General features: G+C 42.7%; 1 protein-coding gene across 12 annotated transcripts in view; it reads right to left on the bottom strand.

The window, feature by feature from the left end:
• FOXP1 (forkhead box P1) overlaps positions 1-16,150 on the bottom strand; it is a 625,652-nt gene that overhangs the window by 111,375 nt on the left and 498,127 nt on the right. The window lies entirely within an intron of this gene.

The following is a 16,150-nucleotide window of genomic DNA, read 5'->3' as shown; positions in this document are numbered from 1 at the left end:
TACCTTTAATAGAAACCGTATAAAAATTCAAAGATTTGTCTTCTCTCCTAGAGGAAAGTGATGAGGCCAGTTCTTGGCAGGGGCAGGAATGCAAGAGGGAGATTGGGACGAGAGGAGATGTGTAAGGGTGCAGGGGCAGAGGCTGAGGCAGGACATTAAGGTCCAAGCCCTTCTGCATCCACTTCCCACTCTTTGAAGGTTCAGGGAGTTCCCCAAACAATTTCAAACTGGGACTCTCCCAATTGGCCCCTCAAGAGGTAAGCAAATCTCTTCTAGTCCAGAGAAGCCTCAAGTGGTCTATTTAAGCCTGAGATGATGCAGGAATATTAGACAGGACACTGGGGTCTACTAAAGACTTTGCATGAGCTCACATGCAATCGTGGGCACATCACCTCACCTCTATGAGACTTCACATTTCACCTAAACAAAAAGGAAGATGGCTAAGATACTCTCCATGTTTTCTTTAGTAATAACGACGACGACGACTGCAACTAACTACTCATTATGTGTCTGGTACACATTTTACCCTAGCAGAGCACTAATTTCTGGGTGCTTTTTAGCTTACAATTAATGTCATAAATAAAACTACCACGAATATAGTTTAAAAATATAAACAGGATCTGAGAGCTCTGGAATCTTGGACACTGTCGTGTCAACAGAAAAGCAGGGAACAAAGGGAGGGAAAAGATGTTTTTTTGCAAAACAACTCAAAAGTTCTTCTTCTGATCCTCTCTAGGTCACAAACCCTATGAAACACCAACAACTCGTGGTCCACTGAGTAAGTCACTAACAAGCTTTAGGACTTGCTGAATTAAGCTGGGGCCTCACAGGATGGGCTAAAACCACCTGACTTTCACACATGTTTATGTCTTCTGTCCTTGTGACTTTTTCCCTCTTCTTTAACCATCAAAGCTGTCTCTTTGCATTACGCCTGCTCCCTCCAAAACTATTTTCTGAATTTCTGGTCCAACCTCACAAGCCATTCACCTGCTTCTCTTTGCTTTGTATCAGAAAGGAGACAGGAAAGCATTATATGCCAGGTAACTACTGGTGAGGGCTGGCATTTCCATCTCAGGTTGAAGCCACAGGTAAAGTTTGGGCTGGATGAAAAAAAGAAATTTGCAAGGAAGCATAGCATCACAGAGATGTTAGATTCCTTTTGAGATCTAGTGAGTCTCATCTTAAGAAAATGCATACAGAAGCACATACAGTCCAGCCAGCAGGCCCATTATTTATTTTTTAGTGTTTTAAATGGCATTTCATTTCTCATGAGGAAAAGCAATAGAGAAGCAGGAAGCTTTCAGGTCATATAGAACTTTGTTCTTTTCAGACAAATAAGGTATTGTGTGTTTGAACAATAGGAGGAATGTCTAATTGATCTTAATTAAATTCAGTGATGTCCAATTTTTGAGATGGGTCAAGACACATCTATGTAATGTCACAACCCAACAGGCTAGACCTCTGGAATCAGGGAGCTCGGTGGCGCACTGTTTTCTGACACTCTTTCTTATCCATTCTCCATCACATTGCCCTGCCAACTTGTTCTGCCCTCCAGCTTTCTTCTCTCTGCCTCATGCTACTCCTGACTGCTTCCCGGTTTGGCACATATTCCTTTGTTCTGGCCAGCCTTCTGAAATGGCGGGGCCCCATCGTATACTCCCTCATCATTGTCATGATCACCTACCAAACAGGAATCCTATTATATACATATACCGCTGCATATGGAGGAGGTTCCCTGGAATTTGCAGTGTGAAAGATGTGAGTTTGCATCAAATCTTCTCTACTAACCAGCAAACTAGGTAAATCACAAAAGTCCATTTTGTGTGTATTTCCTCATCTGTAAAGTGGGAGCAATTCTCTGTCTCACAGTGGTTGTTTCTTTTAGTATTTTCTGAGGTGGGAAGGTGTCTATTTTTAAACTCAGTTTTCCTGATCCGAGAGCACTGGTGTGGGTCTTTGATCTGATGCGTGGAGAGCACTTGGGCACAAGTGTCTAGCCCAGCAGCCTCTGATGATAGCACGTGTCAGGGGACTCGTCTGAGGTCACCAGGCTGGTGGATGAAAGAGGTGGGGTGTGACTCTCCCCTCTAGAGCTCAGCCCTGCATTAGAGAACTTCTGGCTTCCTGGTTACAGAGCTCAGGTGACTTTGAGATAAGAGCTAAGAAAACAAAACCCAAAGCCAGTCATGATCAAGGAGGTGCCGGGAATAATGTAAATAGCCTGCCAGTTACAAATTAGGAGGTACAGACCAGGGCCTCGGAACAGGGGTTGACAAACGAAGGGAAAATGAGGAAAGGGTGGTGCCTAGTAACAGGATGGCCAAGAAATAGAGCAAATATTTAATGAGAGGTCAGGATGAGTTTGGCACTTTCCATAATATCTCTTAATGCTTAAAACAGCCCTGTGAAAGAGATTAATGTGCCCACATAACAGATGAAGAAACTGAGGCTCTCAGTTAATATCTCACAGCTAGTAAGGGGAGTGGGGCTTGAGTGACTCCAAAACAAGGCTTCCGTACCACATGCTAAGCTGGAGACCAGGCTGGGGTCTAGAACTAGGTGTGGAAGAACAGAGGCAGGTCCATTTCTACTCACCTGGAAAACTCATGTGACCAAGAGTGAACCTGAAATAATACAAAGGTAGAATTCTGATACCCTCTTTGTTTCTTATGTGAACAGCGACAAACTCGGCTGATCACTTGAAGGTGAAACTGGCCCTGAATCTGTTGGCAGCCACAACCAGGATGGGAGGAGAGGCAGTGGGAAAAGGGCTTGTGCTTTCTCTTGAGTTACTTCTTGATTAAAGAGCTCCTCACACTGCCACCTCCACTGCTGAGAAGAGACAGACACACAGACAAACAGGCAGGCACTTTCCTCTTCATCGTTTCTAAGATGTCACTGGGCAAAAGGCAGTCCTAGCCTGGATGGTACCCGAGCTCTCCTGGCATCAGTGTCTTAGATGTAAAGACGGAACAGTGCCGTGTTGGGGCTTATGTTGTCCCTGGACATAAAAGGCCCACAGACACTTTCCTATAGAAGGGTTCTCATGCTGGCTGCACCACTTCCTGACTGTACTTTCGGTAAATTTTTCATGTCTAAGTGCCTCAGTTTCTACATCTATAAAAGGATCTAAGCCTAGTACTTCCCCCAGAGGGCTAGGATCAAATGAGTTAAAATGGGTCAATGCCTGGCATACTGGAAGCACTTAAATGTGTCCTAATACCATTCTTATTGTTACAAACTGCTTTTCCTTCAACCTTTTCCTTTTGCTATAATGAAATATCAGAAGGCAAAATGGTTTTTCACTCTTGTTGACTTCTTCTTTTTCTGTGATGGAGGTAGTATCGATCCTAACTCCCAAATTTAACTAAGCAGTAGCTGTTTCATCCACTGAACCTCAACAGCAGGAGAAGACACTCGATCATCTTGTTTTGTTTTTAAATTCAAGGTCATGAGGCAGCCCCTCTTCTAGCTTCAGGTTGCCCAGTAGGTAAGAACCGCCAGCCAGGTCATCGCTTGGGTATGTGAAGGAGTCTGGTGATTTCTTAAATGAATTCTCAAGGATCCACTGGGAATGTCAAAGGAGGGATCTGCCCTGAGTGCTGAGAACACACAGGCTGGCCAACATGAGGCACAATTAACGGAACCGTCTGCCTATGTTTGGATAATATTTTGCTACTCTTGTCTCTGGGAAGGAAAGCATTTGGTAGAACCCTGGCCACCACAGCCCCAGAGAGGATTTGACTTACACCCAAACAGATGCTCTTTGACCTAATGAGCTAATTTCAAGCTTCTTTTCAAAGCTTCCAACATCTATACTACCCAAGGCAAGGTGCAGAACTCTCCTAGTGCTCTCAGAGTGCGCGGCGTGGCATTAGCCATCATTTGAACAATGGGAAAAAAAGAAAAGAGACACACATGTAGGGGGCAGAGAAAGGAGGCTCCCTCCCTGGCTTTAGGGAATAAGGGGGCTTTTCAAATAAGATAAGGATTATGCTGCAAATTTAAGGATAATGGTGTGACTTGGTAGTTGGGTGGGCAAGTAGGAAGGACATATCAACTACTGGGAAGAGTGTATACACATATCCACACGGGAGAAAGCAAGAACCAGTAACACTGAGGAACTTAGCAAGGCTGGCACAATTATAATTCCTGCTATATCTTCCTTTCTTTGCTATCAAAGGGCTTTTCTTCTTTTCCCCAATTTCGCCCATATTTCCCATCTGAAAAACACTTCAGTTTTGTGATGGAGTGACCTCACATACAAAAAAATAAAAATAAAAGGGTTTATATAGAACAATTGATGATCAATCAGAATCTTTGAAAGTTTAAAAAAGACAAACTGAAGAGAAACTATGATTCAAGGATTACACAAACTACTTTACATTTTATAGCTGAATAAATTCAAGTCACTAAGTTCAATACAACTGTACCTACAACAATACAACTGAAGGTAGACAGTGATTCATATTTAAAAAAAATCATCCATCTTCCATTTGTCTTGCTAATTTTGTCAAATGAAAAGAATCCTGAATGGAGATAAGGCTGGTAGGGCGGGAAAAGCAATTTCCTGAGCTGCTGCCAACACCAGACACCCTGAAAAGGATCTTCGTTGCTCAAGGCTTCCCTTCATTTGGCTCTGCTTCTGAAGGCTCTTGCCTGATGCAGGAAAAAGCTGAGAGAAAGGCCTCAGCTTACATGTCATTGGGGCCATGGAGCAGTCACCAATAGTGGCAACTTAACCTTTCTCTTCAGAAGCAGAAGACCCAGTGCTGGCAAGACCTTATTTTTCTTTGGTTGCCTGGATTCTGGAAATTGCGCACTTAGGACCAAGCTCATCCCTAGGGATGATTCAATTTAACCCTGCACCATCATGACTTTGCCCCATCCTACCAGGGCCCCACACTGTCTGGATTCTGTCCGTCCCCTTAAGTGCTTTCTAGGTGGCGCTAGTGGTAAAGAACCTGCCTACCAAAGCAGGGGACCCCAGAGACAGAGGTTGGATCCCTGGGTGGGGAAGATCCCCTGGAGAAGGGAACCGCAATGCACTCCAGTATTCTTGTCTGCAGAATTCCATGGACAGAGGAGCCTGGCAGGCTACAGTCCCTAGGGTCGGACACAATTGAGCACACACGCACACACGTACAAGGCCTTCTGCTCTGGTCTGCCCTGGCCGCCTTCAAATGCAGCATCCAGAAATAAGCGCAGCAGGCCAGGTGTCATCTGTCCCTCAAGGAGGACAGAGCCTTAAATTAATCCTTCACTGTGCTCTGAATGCAGCCAAGGGTCCTCGGTGCCCCCTCCCCCACCCACCCTAGAGCACACTTGGGTCCTGCTGGTTCTACAGTCATCCCCTGAGTGACTATGACATTAGCCACTGATCAGTGAGAGCTCTCTACTCTGCACTTGGGCAGGGGAATGGGCTGTGCCTTTATTCCCATGAAAGATCTTTTTCATTTTGATCCAAAATTTCAGCCTGCCGAGACTTTAGAAAACTGCAATTCTTCTGCTCAGAATATTAACTCTGCCTTAACTGTCTTCCACACAGTCAATTTTTGTCATCTCTAAATTCATAGAATGGCCTCATCTCAGATGTAGGGTGGTCAGTTTTCTAAATGTGTGCATTTCATTATTTCACATCTAAACTGGAGTTGCTGCTGTTTTACTTGACAATTACCAAGATCAGTTTCACACTCAGGGTCATGCATATTTATCTGTGGTATCAGCATGTTCCAGACTGAGCACCATATCAGACACAGTGTCAGGATCGCCCCCTCCCATCACCTTCATGTGGTACCTAACAGGGTGTCTGCATCTTAGTAGGCGCTTCATAGCCAAATGGTTTTCAATGCATAAACCAACAAACATTTAATTTATGCCACAATCCATTGAAGAGATGCTATGATTAATCTACATTTAACAGATGGGGAAACTGAGTTCTAGGGAGTCAAGTAAATCACTCAGATTTAAGCACCCTGTTACCTAAAACCAGCATTTAAAAATAAAACTTCGAAGCATTAAACAACTCGTGAAAGACATCCTAATTGCTCATTTCAGAGCAAGACACCCCACACTGGGTCTTGTGCCTCTTTTTCTTATGTCTTACTGGTACGTATTGTTGGGGGGGGGCGGTGATCACACCTCCCGATCACCTCTCCCACCAGCTTTCTTTTTCTCTTTTCTGCAGAAACAGACGTGGCTACAGAAATTTCCAAATTAAAACTTGGCAATGCTTTCTATACTCTTGTTTCCTAAACCTATAAATCAAAAGTGTCTAAACAGGTCATAAATGTACCTCGGCAATATAATGGGAAAAGTTCTGATTTATGGTGCCGGTGGAATAATTTTAAATAATTACATAAGAGTTTTGAAAAATGCAATTAACACCTTTAAAAGTTTTTTGAAATGAAAATGAATCTCTGGAGATGACTGTTACCATACATAAAGATAGCCAGTTAAAAAATAAAAATAAAGCTACAAGATGCAACCGTGTCAAAACTATCCTATGGAGACGGGGTATAGGAGCTTTTATTTACAGTGGGAATTCACCAGCATGATCACATCAATACATGTTTGAACCCTGCCACCTTATCACATGCTAACAACACAATTAGCCTTTGTCATTACTGAGCATCAAAATTAAATCACCAAGTAAGCATGGTGTTGCTATTCAGCCCCAGCTGATGCCTCTCCCTCTGCACTGGTTTGACACATCCTACCACACTGTCCTTTGGAACACTTCACATCCTCCTACCTGCTCCTGCAAATCTGGCCAATGTTCTTTCCTTCCTCTTTCTCTTCATTTGTGATTCATCTCCTCCTTCAAAAACCAACCTTCCACAGATGAAGTCACTCCAAACATCTTTTCTTAACCCTAACTTCCCGGGTACCAAAGAACATCGTATCTCTGAATTTCCTCCTTTAGGCTTACCACCAAGCAGTAGTAGCTATAGTTTTTGGCTAACAATCCTCCCGCCTCGTCCCTCACTCAATATTCTTCACTTTGACCTATCTCACAACACCCTGTCTGAAGCCTTGACCTCCATGTTCAACTCTGGAAGTGGCAACAGAAGCCCATTTCAGACGAACCTGTCTTTTGAATCAAGTATACATTGCTTAACACTACCAGTTATTTCTTTCTAGATTTATCTTGGATTAGAAAACTAAACAAGATTGAAGCAGACCTTGACTTTCCTCAGGGTTCTTTCAGATTCAGTGGTCCAAAGTATCTCCCTAGTTCTTTCAGTCACCGGACGTAGTACACTCAGCAGCTACACAGAAACTCTCAGCCACAATCCCGGCCATGAGCATGAGAAAAAAAGACTTAGAATCATAGAAACTTTGACCTGGAACAGATTGAGAGATCATTTTAATTTCACCCCCTCATTTTCCAGATGAGAAAACTCATGCCCAGGAAGGAAAAATGACTAGCCAAAGGTCATGCATCTTAGTGGTTACTGGCAGAACCGACACCAGAACCGAAAACTTTTGACTGCTAATTAAGCATTCTTTCCATTGCCTCATACCACCTGGCAGGGAGATGCATGAGGAACCACCGAAACTGAAAAAATCAGCCTCCAACACAACACTCTTTTCTTATCTGGGGACAGTGGTCTTTCTGTATTTATTGGAATGACCAGAACTTTTTAAACTACAAATTACGAATGAAAAATAAACAATCACTACCAACCAAAGGCTCAGAAAATCAAGACAACTTCCACTGTTACCACCTAAAATTCACACAACTCTACTTGACCATTAATCTAGAGCTGAGCTAAAAGAGGAGATACTGGTCACATGTGGATGTTTGTTTAAATCAATTACAATAAAATAAAATTAAATATTAAGTTCCTTGGTAACGTCAGCCTCTTGTGAAGTATGTAATAGAGAATATGATTAGAAATTACCATATTGGACAGCAAAGATATAGAATATTTCTATCATTGTAGAAAATTCTATCAGACAATGCTGATAGTCTAGAACATACCAGTCTATGAGATGAGTATAATATGGAAAACATGATACTGATGAATTCTAAGTTTGAAATATAGCTTTTTTTTTTTCCCCCAGCACAAAGGGACTTGATAAAATATTCTAGGTTTCTGGTTTCTGATGGAAACTGAATCCTAGGAAATTAATTTACATGTCTCTCCCAAGCTTTACAAGCAGTTAGTCACAGGGTTGGGACTGAGTGTCAAGTTGCCCAACTCTTAAGGAAGTGATTTTTTCCATTAAACTTGCTGACTGGCTGAAACTAACAATATGGTATGCTTCACCCTCTTTAAGATGATACGGGATAAAATATCTATGCAGGGTCCACTCCTCCATGTTTTCAAAGGACGACTGAGGTACAACTTAGACGTAATGATTCTGAATCTATGTGGTTTTAATGGAGCCAATCTATCCAGGGTAATCTGAAGGTGAGCACAGGACTCACCTGTGTCATCAATCAGCATATTTCCGACCCCTGGACCATAGTGATCAGTTCACGCACAGATGACTCAAGTCATTCGGTCAATTCAGAGGCTCTTGTTGGAATTACTGGGCAAGAGATACAGGTTTTCTGCAGGCGCTGCTAAACTGTAAATATGTCAGTCTGGGGCTCCTACGAGCCATCTTGTCTCAGCGGAGAGGAGAATCTAACAAAGCATGACGCCAACATAAAAAGAAAGCAGAACAAAAAATGGAGCTAGACTAAGTCCTGGTGACATTATTTAAGTGCCCAGTCCCAGCTGTGTCTGAGGCCAGGCTAAACCTTGAACTTTCAAGTTCTGTGGGCCAAGAGACTTTCCCCCCATTGCCAGCCAGTCTAAGTTGGGTTTTGACATTTGCACATGACTAATACAGGTACTTCTTTCCTCCAGGAGATTAAGAAGTAATCGTATTAATATCTCCAATCAACCTTGAAAAGCACAGCAAGAGGGAAACACCAAATCATAAAGCACATGATGGCAGCAGCAAATCTTGGTTCATGTGATGCCATTCTGGGAGGGATTCCCCACGTCAACCCCAAGTACACTCAAACTGTCCCAGTCATGGATCAGTCACTAGGTTTCAATTCGCCATATGTGCATTTTTCTTTCAATTACCCAAATTTACAAGTTTCTTATCAGGTGGGCCCACCACTTCACTTTAAAATTCAATAAAGTGTCTTCTATTCATAAGCCCTGGGAATTTCTTCAAGACATTTTACCATATTAAAAAAAACAAAAACAAAGAAATCCCCATCCCCCACCCCACCAAGGTCTCATGATGAAAGTACAATTCAGACTTCTTGGTCCAATGAGTTTTCACTCAAAACTCTTTTACTGTCCTTTCCCACAAACCCTGCAATGGCTCCTCAGTCCTGAATTCAACATTAAAGTTTCTCTTTTTTTCTAGGTCCAGTGTGCCAAACTAGGACAACCATACTTTTTTTCAGTCTGACAATAAATGATTTAGGAAGCCTATCAACAACTACTTTAGTATCATACATATACAGTTGGTCCTCCTTATCCACAGGTTCCTCATCTTCAGATTCAACCAACTATCAATAGAAAATATTAAGGAAAAAAAATTTTAGAAAGTTCCAAAAAAGCAAAACATGCATTTGCCACACGCACGCAACTACTTACATGGCATTTACATTGTATTTTACAACTATTTACATAGCATTTACACTGTATGCATTGGAGAAGGAAATAGCAACCCACTCCAGTGTTCTTGCCTGGAGAATCCCAGGGACGGGGGAGCCTGGTGGGCTGCCGTCTATGGGGTCGCACAGAGTTGGACACGACTGAAGTGACTTAGCAGCAGCAGCAGCAGCAGCAGCAGCAGGTATTAAAGTAATCTAGAGATGGTTTAAAGTATATAGGAGGGTGTGAGTAGGTTATATGCAAATACTACACCATTTTACGAAAATCCCATGGACGGAGGAGCCTGGTAGGCTGCAGTCCATGGGGTCGCAAAGAGTTGGACACGACTGAGCGACTTCCCTTTCCCTTTACATAAGCGACTTGAATATCCTTGGACTTTGGTATCCAAAGGGTCTCAGAACCAATCCTCAAAGGGAACGGAGTGAGGATTGTATTTTGGGAGATATATTCTGTCTTTATGGGGCCTATTTCACAATGTCCACTGTGTAAGTTATATTGTTTGAAATCAGCTTCTGAGACCAGGCATATATTAAGAGGATAGGTTTTTATACATTAATGTCCCCTTAAATAAAGTTAATTTTAAAAGGCTTTCCATTCTCCCTTATAAAGTGATTTTTTAAAATTAATCAGTTTGAATATATGGATTTCGGGCATAAAATAGTTGTTCTCCATTAGTGGTTTATTTATTTCATTTAATGATCCTTCTGTCCAGCTTATCAACAGCTTAGAGTTACATTTTTTTCCTTCAATCCAGCTTCTTCACTTAACCTTATTAATATCTGGCATTCAAAATTTCATTTGTTTTCCTATTATCATCAAATTCTAGCCAAAGATGAATGAGGTTCTATGATTTGAGGTTTTTACTAATAATATTAATTACAGCTTGGTGTCTTAAAGTCATCAAACAAGTTCATCAAGTTCTGATGATATCATTGATAGCTTTTGTTCAGTGTGTGTTACATGCTAGGTATCTCAGGCTGGATGCTTTCTGTTCCACTTTTCAAATGGTCCTTATCTCAAGCTTGTGATATAAGCATCATCTATAGCCATTTTATTGACCCACGATCAAAACTGAAAGCTTAAAGATTATGCTCAAGATCCCAGTGGCAGGTCAGGATTCAGACTTGTGCCTCTAAATCCAGACTAATCTGTGCCTCTAAATCCAGACTAATTATTTTGATTGCACAGCCAACAATTCTAAAATGTGAACTATCAGTTTGAAATTATTCATAACTATACTGTTTGTAACCTTAAACCTGAAATCGTATCTCATGTTGGCATTTGGCCTTTCCCATTGTCTGCCCCTGGGCAAGGGGGCAAAAAGTGGTCTCAGCTCTCTCTGGCTCTGCCCAGCAGTTACAGTTTACCCACAGAGGATGGTTGGTTAATTCCATATTGAAGAGATATGTGAGCCTTGCCTAGAAGGGAATATTCTAATTCTTCATATGACAACATCATCTATCGATGTTGTTATTACACAATTTATTGAGAAAACAGTATGTAGAGGGACACTCTTAGTAAGTGTCACACTAATTATATCTTTGGAGAACCTGGAATCGCTGTTGCGTTTTCTAATCTTCAGCATCTCTAGCTGGTCAAGAGATAAGAGCTGCATCTCCAATTTCACCATCAGTCACTGAGAGGTATATATGACAAAGCCTGAGTCTAATGAGAGGCAGGGATTGAAATCCTGAGTTCTGTCTTACCAGACACTTTCCAAGAATGCCTCTCTTCTAAATCGTGAGCGATATCTAATATGACCCTGGGCTGCCAACTCCTGCGGCAGAACAAAGCAGATAACCAACTGATGGAAGATGAAAAGCTATTTGCTTGATCCACCCCTTGCTTCCACTCCGGTCTACTTTCAAATGTAACACATTCAGCTGGAATTACAGGCTACCTCTCCATCCGGCACTGGGGCATGGAATCGATATGTGCACAACCACGGAGCATAAACATTACAGAAAAATAATGACTTTGGAAGCACCGGGCACCCTACCCCAACACAAGCTACATGTGTGTTCACAGATGGAAATGAATGGCTGTTTACCCTGAAGGGCCCATAAGAAAAATGCAGTCACCTTTACAGTAAAATGTAACTTAACTATTCAACATGCAAGAAACTGAAAGACAGCCAGGAATGAAATCCAACAAAGAGCTCTTCTAGTTCCTTGGGTTTCTTAGGGAGACTTCAAGCCACTCAAGAGCCATGCAGGCAGGCCCCTTATAACTGAACTGTATGGGCGATGTGATCCCAACACCAAGGTGGGAAAGGTTCACAGGCTCAGTTCTCTGCTGCATGGGTCAGGGAAGAGACTGTGTGATCCTGTATCCTGCCTCACTCAGGAGGCACATTTCACAAAGCCCGAGTCGAATGGTGATTAATTGAACACAAGAAACAATACAGGTTTTTGTCTGGCAAAGGGTTATGCAACAGAGTAATGTCAACAGGCTCCAGCCACACCAGAGCACTTCTGACCATTTCCCGGATGCAACAAATAAGGGCACGCATTCCTTGTTGGTGGCTCACACAATGACAACAAAAGCCATCCCAAGCTTCCTGTTGAGAGATGCCAGCAGGTATTGACACAAGCTTAAGAGTGTCTTTCTGAGACTTCTGTGGTTTAGCACTTTGTCAAAACAGGATACTATTTAAATTAAAAATTTACTGATTCAAGTTCAGAAAAACCCTGCTTTGCTGTTTTTATAACCAAATTCGTGGGTGGGGAAACTTTGACCTTTATTTTTTCTTTTCTTTTATGCCACCTTATATGGGGCTGAGAAGGTGCTATATTTAGCAAGCTAGTTTTGAGAAATAAGGTGTCTAAGCAAGATGACTATCACTTTCTATGAATTACTGTACATGTGAAATCATGGACTTGTTATATTATGCAAAAGCGACTCAAGTGAAACAAACAAAAATATCTGTTTGCATACATAAGTTTTGTAAAAATCTTGGTGGGGACAAAAAGGGGAAATACACATCAACTCACCACAGCATACTGTGCTTCCCATGTGATTCTTGTTGAGCATGCAAAAGTATTTCTTTAGCAAAGAAGGCTAAGTCAGGACTACAAGACTACAGAGAACAGAGCCAGTGGTCAACCTGAAGCAGCACAGTGGTGACAACCTTAGTGCGGAAGAGTGGACAGAGCGTCCGTGAACTGTGGAAGCCTTGCCAAACCTGCTTATGTCTAAGGGTCAGGGGCGGGGGGTGGGGAGCGGATTTTCCACCTGCTGCCCCCTCCATCTTAAATATTCTTCTAGACACTTGCAAGACTCAACTGAGGTCTCCACTCAAAGATCACTTCCTCAAAGAGGTCTTGCCTGGCCGGTCAGTCTACCATGGGAATCTCATCACCACTGTCTAGAACTTAATCAGGTTTGTTTTCTTAACAGCCTTCATCATCATCTGACATCTGGTGATTATTATTATTTTGCATATAGGTTTAATGTCCCATAAGAATGTCAGCTCCGTGAGTTCAGGAACCCTGTCTGCTTTGCTTGACCCTTATGAAACACTGTCTAACCAAATACAGTTACCCAGTGATTTGTCAGAGGTTGTACAGGGAATCTTCTCACAGTCTAGTCAAGACTCTGCAAGAACTTCCTTCTCTTAACCTTCCATCTGACCACCTAACTACTAACTAAATCATTCTAATAACATCAGACCTCTAAGATACTGAAGCTGGAGAGGCCACTGGATGGAAATGCTGAACTTCTGATTCTGCCTTAAAATCACTATGCGATAATCTCCAAGCGCTCACCACTCTGAGAATACACAACCTCTCAATGTTCAAGGAGGAAAGAGTGGAGGAAATTTGGAGAATGTGACAAAGAAATCTAATTCCTCGAAAATCATGGTACAATTCATCTCTTCTTGAGTCAATTTTTCTTATTAGTCACAGGGAACTCTCTTAAGTGAAGTGAACGCCACTTTGGCTGATGGTTTTGAACCAACAGGGCAACAGTTGGCCTTTACCCTTTTATTCTGTCCAATCCAGCTGAGGGATATGACACATGACAAGCTGCTACACTGGCTCACTTGGGCGATGACTCTCCAAGGATCAGCCCAAGATTCTCATCCGCTAGTATGCATGCTTTCTGTAGTCTTTTCCAACACGGGATCAGGGCTAGTCTGTGTGATGGATAAATATGGCAAAGGTAATGATAAATGATTTCCAGAGCTAGGTCACAAAAGACTCGGATCATCCTGGGGGAAGCTGGCTGCCATGCTATGAGACTTTCAAGTGGCAGTCTGGAGACATCCACACCGTGAGCACAGATGGCTGGCTTCCTGCCACGGGAGCCGTCTTGGAAGCAGATCCTTCAGGCCCAGGGTAGCCCCAGCCTCACAATTTTACCTGCAACCTCATGAGAGACCATGATTAGGAAGCCCCATGAGCTACTCCCATATTTCTGACCCAGAGAAAATATGTGAAATAATAAATGTTACTACTGTGGCTTGAAGACACTAAGTTGTGCAGTTACACAGTATCCAAACCATATATGGGAAAACGTGTATCATCTTGTCTGATGCACACTTTTCTTCTGGAGGAAAATACGCCCCCTGCCCCACCCTGGCATTATGGGAATCATTGCTATTTCAGAGCCCCAGGTAAGAACGTGAAGTTTCAGCTTTACGTGGGCAGCAGTTAGAGAAGACATCACATTTACAGTCAGGATGCCCAGGGATAAAGAAGCCAGAACTCCCAAATCCCTGAGCTCAAGTTAGCCAGTGGCAGACAATCAAAGCCCTCCCGACTCTGGGGTGGATCTGTTAAAGGAGTGTCTGGTCCCCGGGAAGAAGGGACTACAGGAGTCGGACAGTTACTGAAAGGAACTGTGCAGCAGGCTCAGTGGGGCAGGGAGGAGCAGTGTTTCTGAGCTCCAGATAACCAATGCCATGTAGAAATGCTGCTCCAGCTTCCTTTTTTTTTTAAAGGATAAGGACTTATCCTTGGAGTCAAATTATTTTCCGGGTATCCTTGGAAAATAGAATTTTCATGGGAACGATTTCAGTATTTTTACCTTTGCAACTAACTCTACAAGATGTTCAACACTTTGTGCAAGAGAAACAGCGTCCAGCCTTCCGACCCGCAGTTTGCAGTCTCTACTTGATTTCTTGCTTCCCGCATTCTTCTCCTGTTCTAATCGAAACCTCAAATTTCCTACTTCCTATAATTTCCATTTCCTAAGCTTCTTCCACATTTTCTGGGACAATTTCATGCTTTTTATTTTATTTTTTTAAATTTCATGCTTTTTAAAACACGACCACCCTATTTGTATCTGAGTAGTCCTACTTGCTGTTAGAAAATATTTGTCCCTTTTTAAAATAAATGCAGTTAATCAATGTGGCAAAACAGAAGTGAAAGAACAAGTGTCTTGCAGGTGTGTGGAGAAGTGCCCTTGGGGGAAAAGTGACAGGGCAGTGAAGAGTGACAAATGACCGAGTCCCCAGAGGGGCAAGTGAGCTCTGGCTAGAAGGCCTCCGCACAAGACAACTTTAAAACCCATGCTTTGCTTCCCAACACATCAAGACCCAAGGAAAGGAAACGTTACAAGGCAATTAGAGTACTCTCTGGTCCTGCTTGCACACATGAAGCTGTAAACTCAATGAGAAAATAGCTGGACAACTTCCTCCTTAGAGTGGAGAGGGGAACTAGGAAGGGCTTGGGAAGTGAGGCGACTACACATCACACATCTCTTTTCTGATCAGCAGGTGCAGCTAACTGTACCATCACAAGGGAAGTAGGTCCCGGTACAGAGGACGGGCAGATGTGAACATCCACGCAGCACAATCTTGTCTGGAGAAATCTTTTTAACCTATTGGGTGTCTATGAAAGATCTGGAGATGATAATACATCTGTAACCATCCTAAAAGCAACTGCTCTGACATGCGTATTTCCCATGACAATCACCACTCTGCCCACTGATCACTGTTGAAAATAATCTTAATGTTACATAAAATTCCAATTTGTTCTGTACGGGGCAGTCGAGGATCTCACAAGTGATAACTCATGACTAACATCATAATCAAGATGGTAAGACCACTGGCTACAAGGGTAAGTAACAGTCTGAGTGCCATGTGTCAGTTCTTTGCATGTACATTCTTTAAACTTAATCCTCCGAAATAATCTAACAGTTGGATATTTCTACTTTATAGAAGAATTGCAGAAATAAGCTAATCTGGACAAGGCCATATAGCTGGCAATTGGTTTTTGAATTTGGGTATATCTGACTCTAGAGTCGTAACCAGAGAAGGCAATGGCACCCCACTCCAGTGCTCTTGCCTGGAAAATCCCATGGACAGAGGAGCCTGGTAGGCTGCAGTCCATGGGGTTGTGGAGAGTCAGACACAACTGAGTGACTTCACTTTGACTTTTCACTTTCATGCATTGGAGAAGGAAATGGCAGCCCACTCCAGTGTTCTTGCCTGGAGAATCCCAGGGATGGGGGAGCCTGGTGGGCTGCCGTCTATGGGGTCGCACAGAGTTGGACACGACTAAAGTGAC

This window comes from Bos mutus, chromosome 22, assembly GCF_027580195.1.
Source record: "Bos mutus isolate GX-2022 chromosome 22, NWIPB_WYAK_1.1, whole genome shotgun sequence".
Lineage (NCBI taxonomy): Eukaryota > Metazoa > Chordata > Mammalia > Artiodactyla > Bovidae > Bos > Bos mutus.
This window is presented reverse-complemented; position numbering and strand designations above follow the sequence as displayed.